The 15819-nt window shown below is 44.3% G+C and overlaps 1 protein-coding gene across 1 annotated transcript in view; it reads left to right on the forward strand.

Annotated features, from left to right (window-relative positions):
* LOC310714064 (cholesterol 24-hydroxylase-like) overlaps positions 1–15819 on the forward strand; it is a 168034-nt gene that overhangs the window by 79503 nt on the left and 72712 nt on the right. The window lies entirely within an intron of this gene.

The following is a 15819-nucleotide window of genomic DNA, read 5'->3' on the forward strand; positions in this document are numbered from 1 at the left end:
AAAGGCACCTGTATAAATATAAGTCTTCTTGTTATTATTTTGTGTCCTCTTGGCTTGGGACCCTGTGCGGAGGAACCATCCGCACCTCCTTAAACCCAGCAGGAATGCCAAATTATATGCTGCTGTTCTTGCTCTCACCAGAAACCGTGATGGTCAGCAACTTGCACAAATTCAAAAGGATGAGGCTATCCTACCAGCCACAAGGTCTATGCTTTGTCTCCACTGTCTGAGGCAGTATGCTTCTAAATTCCAAATTCTGGAAACTGCAGGAGTGAATTATTGTTGTTGATGATGATGTTGCTTTATTGAATTTGTTAGTCACCTTATCTTGCCCAGGGGAATCCAGAGCAACTTGCAAACAGACAAAAAAACAACCCCACAGATACACGAAGAAGGCTCTTGAACTCAGGTCCTGCTTGCAGACTTCCCAGGGGCATCTGGTTGGCTACTGTGGGAACAGGATGCTGTTAGCATATGGGCCACTGGCCTGATGCAGCAGCGCAATTCATAGGTGCTTATTACATACCATATTCATAGAACCATAGAATTGTAGAGTTGGAAAGGGACTCCCAAGGGCCAATGCAGGAATCTCAGCTAAAGCACCCATGACAGATTCCCACCCAACCTCGTTTAAATATGCTGTAATATAGCACATTATATTATATTATGCTGAAAACCTTTCTGTTCTGCCAGGCTTATTATGCAGGCAATAAAAAAAAATCCACAATGGTTGGATTTTACAGCAGAAATTCTAGAATTTCTGCTGTAATTTTCCATAGCTTTGACCTTTTTCCATGTGTTTTTTTTTTCCTCCTTAAGTGACGCAAGTACTTGCTTAAGTTGCTGCTGTTGCAGGAGGGCCTTCAGAAAAAGACTCCTCTGGTTCTGTTTGGCATATGTTTTTCTCACGAGACAATGGAAGCGTGTGCCAGAAGTGGATTTAGGGGAGTTCGACCAGTTCAGTTGCACTGGGCGCAGAGCCTCAGGGGCACCACAACTAGCATGGAGCGTGAGAGGCAAAGGGCACCAGATTTTGGAGTTGCACACAGCACTCTTGAAATTTGAGACCCTACTGAGTGCACCTCTGGGAACTACTTTTCTTTTATGGTGTTCTACAAACCTAGACAGCATCTTAAAAAGCAGAGACATCACTTTGCCAACAAAGGTCCGTATAGTTAAAGCCATGGTTTTCCCAGTAGTGATGTATGGAAGTGAGAGCTGGACCATAAAGAAGGCAGATCGCCGAAGAATTGATGCTTTTGAATTATGGTGCTGGAGGAGACTCTTGAGAGTCCCATGGACTGCAAGAAGATCAAACCTCTCCATTCTTAAGGAAATCAGCCCTGAGTGCTCACTGGAAGGACAGGTCCTGAAGCTGAGGCTCCAGTACTTTGGCCACCTCATGAGAAGAGAAGACTCCCTGGAAAAGACCCTGATGTTGGGAAAGATGGAGGGCACAAGGAGAAGGGGACGACAGAGGACGAGATGGTTGGACAGTGTTCTCGATGCTACGAACATGACTTTGACCAAAATGCGGGAAGCAGTGGAAGACAGGAGTGCCTGGCGTGCTCTGGTCCATGGGGTCACGAAGAGTCGGACACGACTCAACAACTAAACAACAACAACTTGTGTGTGGCGGAACGGTGTTAGGGCATCTGTCAAAAGCTTTGGAAGGCAGGTTGCGCCAGGTCCATCTCCTTCCTTTATTGAATTTGTGCTGCAGCCGCACTTCTTGTGCTAGTTGGGGCTGATGGGGGTTTTAGTTCAAAACTTCTAGAGGGCACAACGTTGGTGAAGGCTTTTCCAAAGCCTTTTGGTCTCTCTTTTGTTTCCCCTGACAGTTGTGAATCTAGTGTGGCTTCTACATACTTTTTTTTACAAGAAAACTTAAATAATTTGTAGAATTATATGTCTGTCATCTCTATTTTTTTATGTTTCTGGGAGTCTTGACATCAAGAACCACAGTGGCATGGAACAAATCGTGTTACAACAGGCCCTCTTTTCTTACGGCCCCCTTTTCTGAAAGACAAGGATCCTCAGGCAGCATTCTTAGCTATTTCAGTCGTTGCAAAATGTAAAATGTGGCTAATAAAAACAAGCCAAAACCTGCACGAAGCCTCCCCTAAAGTATATAACCATAGATGGAAAGTGCCATAACTGGAATTGCACTTATGGCTCAATTAAAAACACAGAGGCCTTTGGAAAATTTGGATTCGGTGCACGCTTTTTGGCTTGACAACGGTTCTCCAAAAAACGTGAGCGACATTATTGTAGCCAGCAAATACCCGAGTCCACAAACCTGTTAAGACAAAGCATTTGGAAAAGCTGATTCAGTCCTGTTGGAAGAAGGTGAGACTAAATGGGCTTAAGCCAAGATTATCCCACTTGTTCATGGATTCAGTAAAGTTGTTTTGCAAGTGGAAAAACTGTTCACTGTATGAAAATGGGGAATGCAAAAGCGCAAGTGAGCCACTCTTCTGCTTTCTCCATCTTCTGCAAAGTGGAGGACTTAAAAATGAGCCTAAGAGGGCCATTTCTCACCTTATTTATTTAAAAGCATTTATAAATTGTTCAATATTTTTAAAATCTCTTAAGTGGTTATATAATACTGAGACAAAGAATATCATTAGGGAGAAAAATTCAACATAAAACCAATGTAACAGTAATATATTTATATGTATATTAAAACAAATAAAACAGGAATTCAGGAGATTCAAGCACTATCTTATGGGCTGGGAAAAGCCTGGGCAAAAAAAAGAAGTCTTCACAAGACGTCTGAAGCAACTGAATATTACTGCTTCACGTATGGTGGAAAGAAGTTGAATTTTTCCCTGATGATCTAAGTGTTCACACAGGTCTATATACAAGGGCAGACAGTAGTTATTAGAACAGAATATTTGTGTTTTCCTATGACTCCATCCTGTGCTGCCCTAGGAGTGAATCCCCTGTCTTCTGCAGAATTTCAGATAGCTGAAGAAGGATTCCTACCCATGTATTATTCCTTGTGTGTGTGAAATGTGCCATAGCACATTACAGTGGAAAGCTCCGATTAATAAGACGTAAAGGTAAAGGGACCTCTGACCATTAGGTCGAGTCGCGGACAACTCTGGGTTTGCGGTGCTCATCTCACTTTATTGGCCAAGGGAGCCGGAGTACAGCTTCCGGGTCATGCGGCCAGCATGACTAAGCCGCTTCTGGCGAACCAGAGCAGTGCACGGAAACGACATTTACCTTCCCGCCGGAGCGGTACCTATTTATCTACTTGCACTTTGACATGCTTTTGAACTGCTAGATTGGAGGAGCAGGGACTGAGCAACGGGAGCTCACCCTGTTGCGGGGATTCGAACCGCTGACCTTCTGATCGGCTAGGCTCAGTGGTTTAGACCACAGCGCCACCCGCTTAATTTTGTTTGCTTAATTTTATTTATTTAACAAAATCAGTGCCGGCACACGAGAAGACCAATTTCTTACAGCTGTGGAGCGAGTATTATGTAGCAAGGCCACAGACTGAAGCGGTTGAGGGAACACTTGTGGAATAAAGTGATCCCACAAGAAAACTGGTCCCAAGCCGTTAAATACTTTATACACACCTTAAGTGGCCTAGTAACAAATCTGCAACCAGTGAAGATCTCTGAGCAGAGGTGTTGCATGCTCATGGGGTCTCACTCCTGCCAGGCACCAGGCACTAACTGCAGCTTCCAGGTCAGGCACAACAAGGGAAGCCCCAGCTAGAGTGCTTTGCAGTAATCCAATCTTGAAATCACAGTTCGTTTATTTTCTTATTTATTTCATTGGTCAGACCCAGAGCTGCTTATTTTTACCACGGTGGTGGCCTCGTGTGCCTTCAGAGTCATATGCTGGGACCACAAATGGAGTGTGTGACTGGGCATCTTGTGACTTCTTCGAATTCTTAGTAAAAGGGACACTTCCTTCTATTTAGAGCAGCCAACCAGGTCAGGGAAGAACAGAATAAGCTTCTTCTGCCTTTTCCAATCTGTCCTCCTCAGCAGCTGCGTCTATCTTCTTCAAGCAGCACTTCCTAATTGGCTCTTGAGCAGCCGTTCGTCTCAAGCAGACATAGGAAACTACAAGGAACTACTGTTCTAAGGAAGCAGACACAGTTGCAGAGGAGTCTCCTTCAGAAGAGCTGGAGAGGAGGTGAACTGCAGAAACGCAATGACAGAATCAATCAGAGGTACTGCCAGGCAAAGTACCTCCCCCTGCCCTAACCACTTGTCCTTGGTGTTGCCTCCCCATTCTTCTCCTGCCTGCTGTCAATCTTCCTTGACCAGTCACCATTCCACTACTACCCCCTGTGCTTTTTGGCTAGGCATCTTTCCAGCTCGGGGGGAGGGGGGTTATGGGGCAAGGATGCCTTGTGGCACATAGTATTATTATTGCCCGCCACCGTTTTGGTTGCCTGAAATTCCTCCAACTTCTGCCAAGCCAATGTTCCAACAATAGCTCCAAAACAGCAAGGAGTTGAAAGAACTAAGGTTATCCCACACTTGTGCAGATAGCACTAGTGTTCCATTTTTAAAAATTAGAAATTAGTTGTTGTTTTTTTGCAGACTAATGTTGTGAAAATGCTTTTTTTTAAAAAGAAAGGTTTTGAAGAATATATTGAATTTTCCAAAGCTCACCATCGCCATCTAGTGTCACCTTTGTATAATGCACTTTACAACACAATTACTGTAAAACGTTTCATTTGCAGCTGTATAGCCAAATCCTAATGAGGGAAGAATGGTAGCATGACCACATTGTGCAGATCCGACCCCCCCCCCAATTGGAAAGTAGATGTACATGTGAACTGGTATACCCTGTAAAAAGTAACAACCTTTGGCTATTCCACAGACAGCTCCTAAAGTCATCCTAGAGAATTCTGAAGGTTACCAGCAAAAACAGCTTTCCTCTGAATACAGCTATTGGAATAACGTCAGTAATCTGCAAGAAAAGTACCAGCAGAATCAGCCCTGACATTAAACAGATTGTATCTTTGTCACAGCATCTGTGAGTACACTGGAGCCAAATGGAGTCCTTCGCAGATTTTGGAATGCTTCCTTGTAGCTTAGCTGTGCTGAGCAGTTACAAAGAATCCCACTATGAATCATTCAGCAGAGTGGATTTGGACTCCCACCCCTCCTCCCGCAGAAGATGCTTTATTGGACATTCAGAGCTGTTTTCAAAGCAGTGTATGCATGCATTGCCAAGAATGTTCCTTTCCTGGAGGTTCTGGAAACTGGTTTAAAATTTCTGATGCAGTGACAGCTTAAAGTAAACATCCAACTGCTGGCATAGACCTCTCCATAAGTCTATGTCATCATCACTAAGCTATATTGAATTAAGGTTTTAGGTTTTTGGAAACTGTTAGGAAGCAGCTGGCTAAGCATCTCGGCCTTGAGCTTTTATTGATACATATGTCCTGGGACATGGGTGGCGCTATGGTCTAAACCACAGAGCCTAGGGCTTGCCGATCAGAAGGTCAGCGGTTTGAATCCCCGCGACGGGGTGAGCTCCCGTTGCTCGGTCCCTGCTCCTGCCAACCTAGCAGTTCGAAAGCATGTCAAAGTGCAAGTAGATAAATAGGTAAGGTAAGGTAAACAGGCGGGAAGGTAAACAGCGTTTCTGTGCGCTCCTCTGGTTCGCCAGAAGCGGCTTAGTCATGCTGGCCACATGACCTGGAAGCTGTATGCCGGCTCCCTCAGCCAATAAAGTGAGATGAGCGCCACAACCCCAGAGTCGTCCACAACTGGACCTAGCGGTCAGGGGTCCCTTTTACCTTTATGTCCTGGCAGTAAATAAAGCACAGAACTATCTAGAAACCTCCCTGGTGAAACTTTTATTCAGTGATCATTTATATCACTGACTTAGAACAATGTCCCATGGTGGGAATTCCATGTGGGTGAAATACGGGAAATCTACAACACCGTACAAACTATGTGTTATGTGCACTGGGAAGGAGGGGAAATACTTTATGAGATCTATTGCATAACAAGAACTTTTCAGATGTATTCATTGAGCTAACTGGGAAAGAAGTCATTCACCCTACTTAATTTTGCAGCTTGGTTGAATTCAATACAGCTCCCCTGACAGCTACATGCAGAACATGAGGGGAGAGCTTTAAAAAGTTTAGAGAGTGAGTTTGGCCCCAGTGGCAGTGGTTTGCATCTGTCTGTCTGAAGAGACAATGGAGTGCGCCTCCAGGGGTGAAGTCAAACCGCCCCATTAGCAGCACCTAGGTGCACAAGCCTAGGCTGTGTGTATGGAGGTCCTGGGCTGCGCAGATGACAAGACTCCCCACTCAGCTTCACTGATATGGTCCAAAGGAAAGCAATGCAATATGTTTGGCACCAGTTTGGCTGCAGCAGTTTCCAAGACGACTCCACTCCAGATTTGTGTAGGGCTTATTCCTTAGCCCAGGGGTCAGCAAACTTTTTCAGCAGGGGGCCGGTCCACTGTCCCTCAGACCTCGTGGGGGGCCGGACTATATTTTGAAGAAAATTATACAATGGTACCTCGGGTTACATACGCTTCAGGTTACAGACTCCACTAACCCAGAAATAGTGCTTCAGGTTAAGAACTTTGCTTCAGGATGAGAACAGAAATCGGGCTCTGGCGGCGCGGTGGCAGCAGGAGGCCCCATTAGCTAAAGTGGTGCTTCAGGTTAAGAACAGTTTCAGGTTAAGAACGGACCTCCAGAACGAATTAAGTACTTAACCTGAATTCCTATGCCCCACAAATAACCCAGAGATGCATTTTAAATAAAAGGACACATTCTACTCATGTAAAAACACACTGATTCCTGGAGCTTCCTTGGACCAGATTTAGAATCCGCCTCAGTTTGCATACCCATGCCTTAGCCTTTTCTTCTCCTGAAGCTATCCCACAAGGCGGCAGAAGTTTGGATCACAGTTTTCCTTCTCCTGGATGGGCTACCTTCCCAGGTTGACAAGCCCCATCTGCTCCTCACTTCCATACAGCATGTGCAGAAACCCCCTTCTTGGCCAGTGGACCCACTATTGGTCTCTTCCGCTCTATCTGCTGCAGCTTGCAGGGGAAGTCCCTCATTGAGCATTTGAGATCCATTGGATGCTCTACCCTCACCTGTCGAGTCGAAGCCATGTGACAGTGCAGCCACTGTCACATACTGACAGCTTCTAGGAGCCACAGGTGGGAGCTGAGTGCAGGGTGGGGACCAAAAGTGGAATCACGACATGCACCCCACCAGAAGTTGTGCAAACTGCATAAGCAGCTAGTGTGCTTTGGGCTTTCTGGGTGAATTTAAGAAGATGGTGAGTGTTCATTTGCCCCTGGATATTTTGCACTGAGCAGGCAGCTGGACTTGATTTCCAAGATCCCCTTTTAGTTCCTTGATTGAGTGAAACTTATCTGTCTGATTCTCAGGACTATTTATTTCGTAAAATTTATACACTGCTTGATTGCAAAACCTCAAGGCAGTTTACGTTCCCACCTATTTGGCGGCCTTTCTGTCTACCACTTCTCTGCATCTCTGCCCCAGCTTCCTTCAGACGACATCCAAGTGCAACTAAAAACAGTGGAAGGAAACAGCAATGGATACAGTCCATTGGGAAATTATTCTCAAGCCCCATATGCTGTGCTCTTGCAGTGCCTTCATCCACATCAATGGGGTTTGCAGGGAAGAAGATTTGAGCAGGTTAAGGTAAAGGGACCCCTGACCATTAGGTCCAGTTGTTGACGACTCTGGGGTTGCGGCGCTCATCTCGCTTTATTGGCCGAGGGAGCCGGCATACAGCTTCCGGGTCATGTGGCCAGCATGACTAAGCTGCTTCTGGCGAACCAGAGCAGTGCACGTAAACGCCATTTAGCTTCCCACTGGAGCGGTACCTATTTATCTATTTGCACTTTGACTTGCTTTTGAACTGCTAGGTTGGCAGGAGCTGGGACGGAGCAATGGGAGCTCACCCCGTCGCGGGGATTCGAACCGCGACCTTCTGATCAGCAAGACCTAGGCTCTGTGGTTTAACCCACAGGGCCACCCACGTCCCATTTGAGCAGGTTATTCCCAGATTAAAGGTCTTCAGCATCCTATGGAGGAACAAACTGCTCCCTAACTCAGAGATGGTGCAGTCTGCAAGAAAAAAAGGCCTTATCCAGCCTACGAAACCTGATTCCACCAATGATTCAGCCAGAGACCTCTTTCACTTTGTGCAGTGATGCCAGCATTTGGACTATATTTCACCCACCTTGCCCTATTTGGACTAACCTGTTGACTTGATCTACTTATCCTGCTTCACATTTGAACTCCTCCTCAGGGACAAAGATCATAACGTTAGTCACACACAAAAGTGGATGAAAGTGGGGCCCTCTATAAATGACCACTGTATCTCCATGGCTCTTTGATCTTTCTGTGGAAAGGCCTAGCTGTCTCTCCTTGTTTTCCAGCGCTTGGTGATTTAAGAGTTGCCTTTGAGCTCTTTGACATTATTCTTGTGACAAATAGGAGATATCTCTTCCACAGCTGTGTGCGTGTGAGAGATCTGATGTCAGCCCTTATATCATGAATTGCTTTCATCCAGCACAGGGCAAGCCAGCTCTTAAATACCATCCATCAAACCTTGTACGCTCCCTCAGAGACATTGTTTTCAGCAGTTATTCAGAGGTATATGCCGGGAAGTTGTGGGAGGGGGAAAGGAAAACATTGATATCTACTGGCCAAAGAAGACAGGTTTAAAGGCTGGCTGTGCCAATAAATTAACAAGCGGGAGGCTAAAGACTGAAGCGAAATTAACATATTCATTAGCTGTCCAAATATTCCTAGTATTAATTGCCTGTGGCGTGCTCTGCCCAGAAAAGAGTACCCCTGACCTACATTTCACCATAGGAAAGCTCTGCCTTCACTGAGAAGAAAGTAAGACTTCAAAAGAGAGGAGAGGTTTTATTTGGGCTCCATCTAGTGGGGCTTTTGTTTCAACCATGGCTGTGTTTTGACCACCAGTCATATTGTCATGGACTCCAGGGCTGGGAAGTTGAGGTTTATCCTACGGAGCTACTATAGGCTGCAAGGGCTCAGGGACCAGAGAGCTTTTTTATGAGTCCAGCATTGAAACTGACAAGCATTGTATGAAGCCTCAGCACTGACCAGCCCTGGCATGCATTCCAGGAGTCGGGCTTTTCTCGCTTGCCCGGTCAGGGGAGCAGCGTTTATTTTGTTCATTTAATATGCAGGCCATCTTTCTGCCTGAAGGCCTCCAAGGTGGCTAACAATACTGCAATCAGCAATAAAAAAACCACGCACAACTATAATTGGAATAAGACAACTGCAGGTCAAACAAACAAACAAAAATCCCAACAACCAGGAGGGAAAATTACAAGGACAACAACAATCATAGCAGTACTTTCAGAGTCCAGCTGCATGGGGGTCCTCTCATTTTCTTTTCGAAGCAGAGCCACTGTCATTCTTTGCTGCCTTCATGGAATAATTCACAAGTCCCCTTTTCTCAAATTCCCATATTGTTTTGAAACTGAATGTATAGCCAACTGATGCTAGTTTGGAGATGCATTTCTGCCTTTGCACACAAGAAAGGAAACGCAACTCCATCCTTAATTTTCTGTTATGGACAGTTATCTCCTGAAATAGAAACAATTCATAAACATGAGCAGGGAGCAGCCCCACTCCAGCAGAGAGGTCAGGCAAAATACATGCCACCATTTGCCAGGTTTGTGCACTCTCTGGATGAGCCTGCTAATTGAATTTCTCATGGTGTCGGTAGAGGTTATTCTGGTGCCGACATCTGTCCTCCATGGACTGAAAGCACTAACTCATTTCATTTGGCTAGTTAACAGCTGTCAGATGATAAGAGTATTCAGTCACTGCCAGGTTTGCCTGGATTTGAACCAGGAGCTTCGAAACGAAAGACTCGTATGTCATCATTACACTGGTCCCTTGAGAGGTGCAGTTTCCCCTCAGTAGCAGATGTCTGGTGTGTTAGTAGCAAAAAGATGTGAGCCAACGTCTAAAGAAGACATGATATGTGGTGTTTTAAAGAAATTTAGCCATGAGTGCGTTGCACTGATTTAAAGTGAAGTTGTTTCAACACCACCTGGACGTAAACTCTTCCTCAAGCAACACTACATAGCATAATGCCCAGTTTCTTAGGATTAGCCGGCAGTCATAGAATAGATGCCTACAGAATAAATTCAGCTTGTAAAAAGCATTGGGCTTTAACAAAATATGCAACCTTTAGCTTTTAATTAGAACTGCACACATTCTTATAAAGAAGTGGTACCGTTTGAACTGCTAGTGTGAAGAAAGCACCCATACAAAGGAGAGAAGTATCTAGGCTCTGCCAGAGTATTTTTCCTTTGACTTCCTTTATGCTCATCTAGCACAACAATAAGAAAACTTGAAAGCATCATTATCACCCAGAGCAAGATGGCTCCCTGCTGCTGCTGCTGCTGCTGCAGCTGCTGCAGAAGATGGTGCCATTCTTCCTCCTCTAGAGCAAGTCCTAGAGCTATACTCCCCAACTACACCAGGGGTGGGGATTAAGCCTTATTCTGGTAGTAAGACCATGAGAAGAGTCTTTCTTGCAGATCTCAAGATCTTATGCTGGCTTCTTCTTTGGCGATCACTCATAGCTGAGTAAGATTATCTTCCATGAACACTGTTTTAACAGTGAGTCCGTAAGTGACTGTGGAGGCCAATTCTGGATCCACATGTTGTTCCATAGTGGGGACATAGGTTTCCGGGTGGGAGTTGATCACAGTGAGGGTTCCTCTAAGCTTGTTTCTCCCTTTTGACCTGAGTTTGAGTGTCTTCAAAGCCCATGACATCTTTGGTAAAGGCTGTTTTCCAATTGGAGCCCTCGCAGGCCAGTGTTTCCCAGTTGTCAGTTTTTAAACCTCTTTTGTTGACCACCAGCATTACACTTTCCATTGTTAAATTCAGAATAGAGTATGGTAGTTGCTTTGGAAGACAATAATCAGGCATCCGCACAACATGACCAGTTCAATGAACCCTGGGAAAAAAGGAAGTGGTTGTAGTGCTGCTTGGGGATCTATCTATCTATCTATCTATCTATCTATCTATCTATCTATTTGTCTATAATCTTCTGTAATTACCATTTCACATTGGAGTTAATTGTCTTAGTAGGATTGCTTCACCTGTGAGTTGTCATTGGTGATGGCCTGCTTTTTTTGGTGGAATGTCTTCTTCTTGTTTTGTAAAGAATTGGGATTTTTTGGGGGGTGGGTGGGGGAATAGAGATTCTTTTCATAACGTGATGTGGAACAGTATCCAGTTCTTACTCAGAGCTCTTCAGTGCTCTGTAGGCATTCCTGACATTTAGCACTATTGGATGAAAATAATTTATTGCTATGCCTACTAGCCTTATATCATTTTAGGCAGAGCTGAGTAATTTTATACATTCATACGGGAAAGTACTTGATGCAGGACCTAAAAAGAAGACCTGCTGGTTCTGTTTTGGTTTGAATGCACGCCTGTCATACTGTCTCTGTCTGGTTTCCTCATCAGACAATATGCTGGCATTCTCAAAGCTTCTATTCCCTGGATGGTTCACAGATCACTAGAGCTTGAATACGAGACATAAGGAGGTACAAAAGTTTAATTATTTGCAGCAAATATCAGCATGTGATAAGGAGTTCTGGATTGCTCCAAATGTAAATGCCCGTTCACGTTTACATTTTGGACCAATAAACAATCTAACCTTAGCTGCATCTGCACTGATTATTACCTATCTACGTTCTGATATTAATGTGCACATAAGATTTAGCTGGCAGCAAGACGTATTATCACAGTTCAAGTACTCGTTGGCAGGGCCAGTGAGGGGGAACGCATAGAAAGGGAGGGGACTGAGAGCTTGGTAGAGAGGCCTGGAGGGCTACACATGGACCCTGAGTCTCTCCACCACTGGTTTAATCAGGCTTGAAGCAATGGTATCAATCTCTTCTGGGTAGATTCTTCTTCTTCTTTGGCAATCACTGGTAGCTGAGTAAGATTGTCTTCCATGAACACGGTTTTAACAGTGAGTCCGTAAATGACTGTGGAGGCCAATTCTGGATCCACACGTCCTTCCACAGTGGGGACATAGGTTTCCGGGCAGGAGTTGATCACGGTGAGGGTTTACGACCGCTGGGTGGTGACTCCACTGGGCGTGGTGTGGTGATCCAGTCAGAGGAAAGGGGAGACAGGCTATGTTTAGGGCAACTTTTCTAGCCCCTCCCCCTTTTTGGGGTGGATCCTAAATAGAGCTGTTCAGTCATGGATACACCTGCCAAGCTGTTCAACTGCCTCGTTCCTTGAGTCAGAGCGACTGAATCTGTATCCACCGCCCATGTGGCAGTTCATGACCAGGGGCTTCCAGATTTTATGGTCCTGCCCCCGTTACCATTTGCTGACTGCCATGGGACTTTTGGGGTTTGGGTTTGGGATGGGTTTTTGGAAGACGCCTGTGCGTGAATGTGTTTTATGTGTGGAGATCAGTGCACGGTGACCAACACACAGTCTTTGCAGTAAGGCTCTATTCCCATAGCATGAGTACCACCACGACCGGTAGATTCTTATCGGCTGCAGCCTTCATCTGCCTTCACAGCCGTTGTAACATACTGCTTGTTATCTTCCACCTGTTCTGCCATTGAGGACTTCTTGGATCAGGCACCCCCAAACTCAGCCCTCCAGGTGTTTTGGGACTATAATTCCCATCACCCCTCACCACTGGTCCTTTTAGCTAGGGATGATGGGAGTTGTAGTCCCAAAACATCTGGAGGGCCGAGTTTGGGGGTGCCTGTCTTGGATCATTCTTTGTCTAGCTCCTCCCCTCTGACCTTACCGCCTTGGGTGACTGCTGGGAGTACGAGACTCCTGGTGGCTTTGCTCACAAGAGTCATAGGAACGTGCAAGCCCACTCACCAGCGAGTGAGTCTGGGTTAGATTAGGAATGTGGTGTATCACAGTCTGCGTTTGTATGCAGTGGCATAGCAGGATATTGCTCCACTGACCTGAATTTTAGGAGATTAAGGGGTAGTCAGCTTGGTGCCCAGCAGACGACAGCTTTCTCCATGCTTGACATTGGGTCATGCTGGCAGAAGCTCATGGGAGTTATGGTCCAAACCATCAGCAGGGCACCATCTTGGTTTCTGTTTCACACATTTCTACGTGGGTAAAGAGGGGATAGCATCTAAATGATATCTAGGTGTATGTCTGCAGCATGACTCTTGTAGTTTTTGCCATTTCAGTTTGTCCTTATTACCAATTCCTTGAAAGATTCCATCAACGGTGTCTCCAAAATTTTTTACACATTACTTGGGAAGACAGGCGAACTAATACCAGTGTACTGGAAGAAGCAAAGATCACCAGTGTTGAAACAATGATTCATCAACATTGTTGGATTGGTCATGTTTTGCGGATGCCTGATGATCCTTTTCCAAAGCAGCTACTCTATTCCGAACTTAAAAATGGAAAGCGTAATGCTGGTGGTCAACAAAAGAGTTTTAAAGACTGTCTCAAGGGAAATCTAAAAAAATGTAGTATAAACACTGACAACTGGGAAACACTTGACTGTGAGCGCTCCAGTTGGAGAACAGCCTTTACCAAAGGTATCATGGGCTTTGAAGACGCTTGAACTCAGGACGCAAGGGAGAAACGTGCTAGGAGGAAGGCATGCTTGGCAAATCCACACTGTGATCAACTCCTGCCTGGAAACCAATGTCCTCACTGTGGAAGGACATGTGGATCCAGAATTGGCCTCCACAGTCACTTACGGACTCATTGTTAAAACCGTGTTTATGGAAGACAATCTTACTCAGCTACAAGTGATCGCCAAAGAGATATTTGTTTGTTTGTTTTGTCTTACTTTGTATCTGGTTTCCTTTTTTATATATTTTATTGCAATACTGAAAACCTCAATAAAAATATTACTAAACACACACATTTCTTCCTTTTGAGGTTTAGGGTATTTTTTTAAGGTAACACTGCAAATATTAAGAAGATACATAATGCACAGGTGTCATTACATTGTGAAGCTAATTTATCTAGTGCCTGGATGAAACCCAACGTGCTGTGATTTTTTCTTCAATATATAATATGAGAAATGTATGATGAATAAATTATAGCTAAATAAATATAAGAACAAGAGACTGTGGGGCTTAGCATGTTTTTGGTGTGCTGAAAGCAGTGGAGTCTGGAAGGTGACACAGTCCATCAAATAGAGAAGAGAGGTCTGGATATAACACCACCAATCTTCCTGCTCTATAAAATAAATAAATAACTGAACAGATAAATACCGGTAACTTAAGAGCATTAATCTTGGAAGAGTTTGCATGTTTGCAATACCCATTTTGTCCTGCAGAGGGAATGTTTTTGGTAAGAATTTGGTCCTGTTAAGGTGCAGCTTGGAATTCTAAATCTTAATTGATGTGGAACATTGTTTAAAAAACACCTGCTAATACATTATTTTATTTTATTTTGAGAAAAACCCAGTGCTTAGCCTATAAAGGCTTTCCACAGTTGCTTTCATCTTATTGTGTGTGTGCAGTTACTCTAAATGCTGACATTATCATTCTTGAAGCCTAAAAAAATATTTGCTGGGATTTGTTCTGCTGATGACGATACGGCTTGCATTAAGGGGTGTGTTTAACCAGACTGAGTTCCAAGGGAGGTTCAGGAACAGGGATACAAAATGCAATCTGGTATCTATCCTATGAGGGAAAGCGGATTCTAATTGGGGAGTAAATTCTATTTTACTCAGTGGGATTTACTTCTGCAAAGACATGCACAGGAGCGCACTGTAAGACTCCCATCCTATCCCCACTTACATGGGAGGAAGTCCTATTTAACTCAATGTGACTGAGTTAATGGGGTCGTGTTGAAAAACCTTTTTATTGCCTTGACTAACCAATGAACACAAATTATTAAAGTGATTGATGCCGCACCATAAATGCTCTAGTGAGGTGACACTTTTGTGGTTATTTAATGGAGATAATGAGCTATCTGTTCTTTGAATAAAGCAACAAAGCCTGAATCAAGAGGGATGTAAACATGCTTTGCAACTGTGCCCTCAGTGCTCTGTGGTCCCTTTGCAAAGGGTCTTGGACAAATGCAGTTGAAACCTTAATTAATTTTATTTGATTGCACCAGTTAATAATGTTTTCAGTAATGACCAAGGCTAGTCCTGATTACTCGTATAGCACTTTTGATTTGCAAATGTTTCTTTTTGGCCTTTGTTGCATTTGCTGTCACAACAACCGTGGGTTACAATATTACTCTGTTTTACAAATGGGGAATTGGAAATGAAAGGGTGACAGATTCCATTATTAGACATTATTAAACCGAAAACACGTAGGAGGCGTGGGGCTGTGTGTGCTGCGCCCTTCATCCTTGATCTTGCTGTGTTTAGTGGCAATGTGGGAATGTGCAGGGTGGCAGGAGAGGATATATTGTTTATTAATATCCTTCCTAATTTGCACTAGCAAGTTCCTTTACATAGCAGTGTTTACATTCCCCTTTTTACATGCACAGCAGATAGCTGGTTGCAGGCTCGTTTGAGCCTTTCACTATTATACAATTCAGTCTGTCTCCGATTGAATTGTACGTTCCTGGTAAGTTCCCTTGAATCCCTCTTAAAAGAATAAAGACGCCACAATCTTATTCAAAGTCAATAAAAGAATTTTACTTACATCAGTTCACAGTTGGATCCCTGAAGGCAGATTTAGTTATAAATATGTACATGTGGATCTACCCCATATAGGGGAATAATCCCAGTGCTTCTGCTAGCTGAAAGCTAGCAGAGCAGTCCTAGCTAAAAGATAGTCAAACGACGA

Source organism: Podarcis liolepis (assembly GCF_965112155.1).
Source record: "Podarcis liolepis genome assembly, chromosome: 1".
NCBI classification, from domain to species: domain Eukaryota; kingdom Metazoa; phylum Chordata; class Lepidosauria; order Squamata; family Lacertidae; genus Podarcis; species Podarcis liolepis.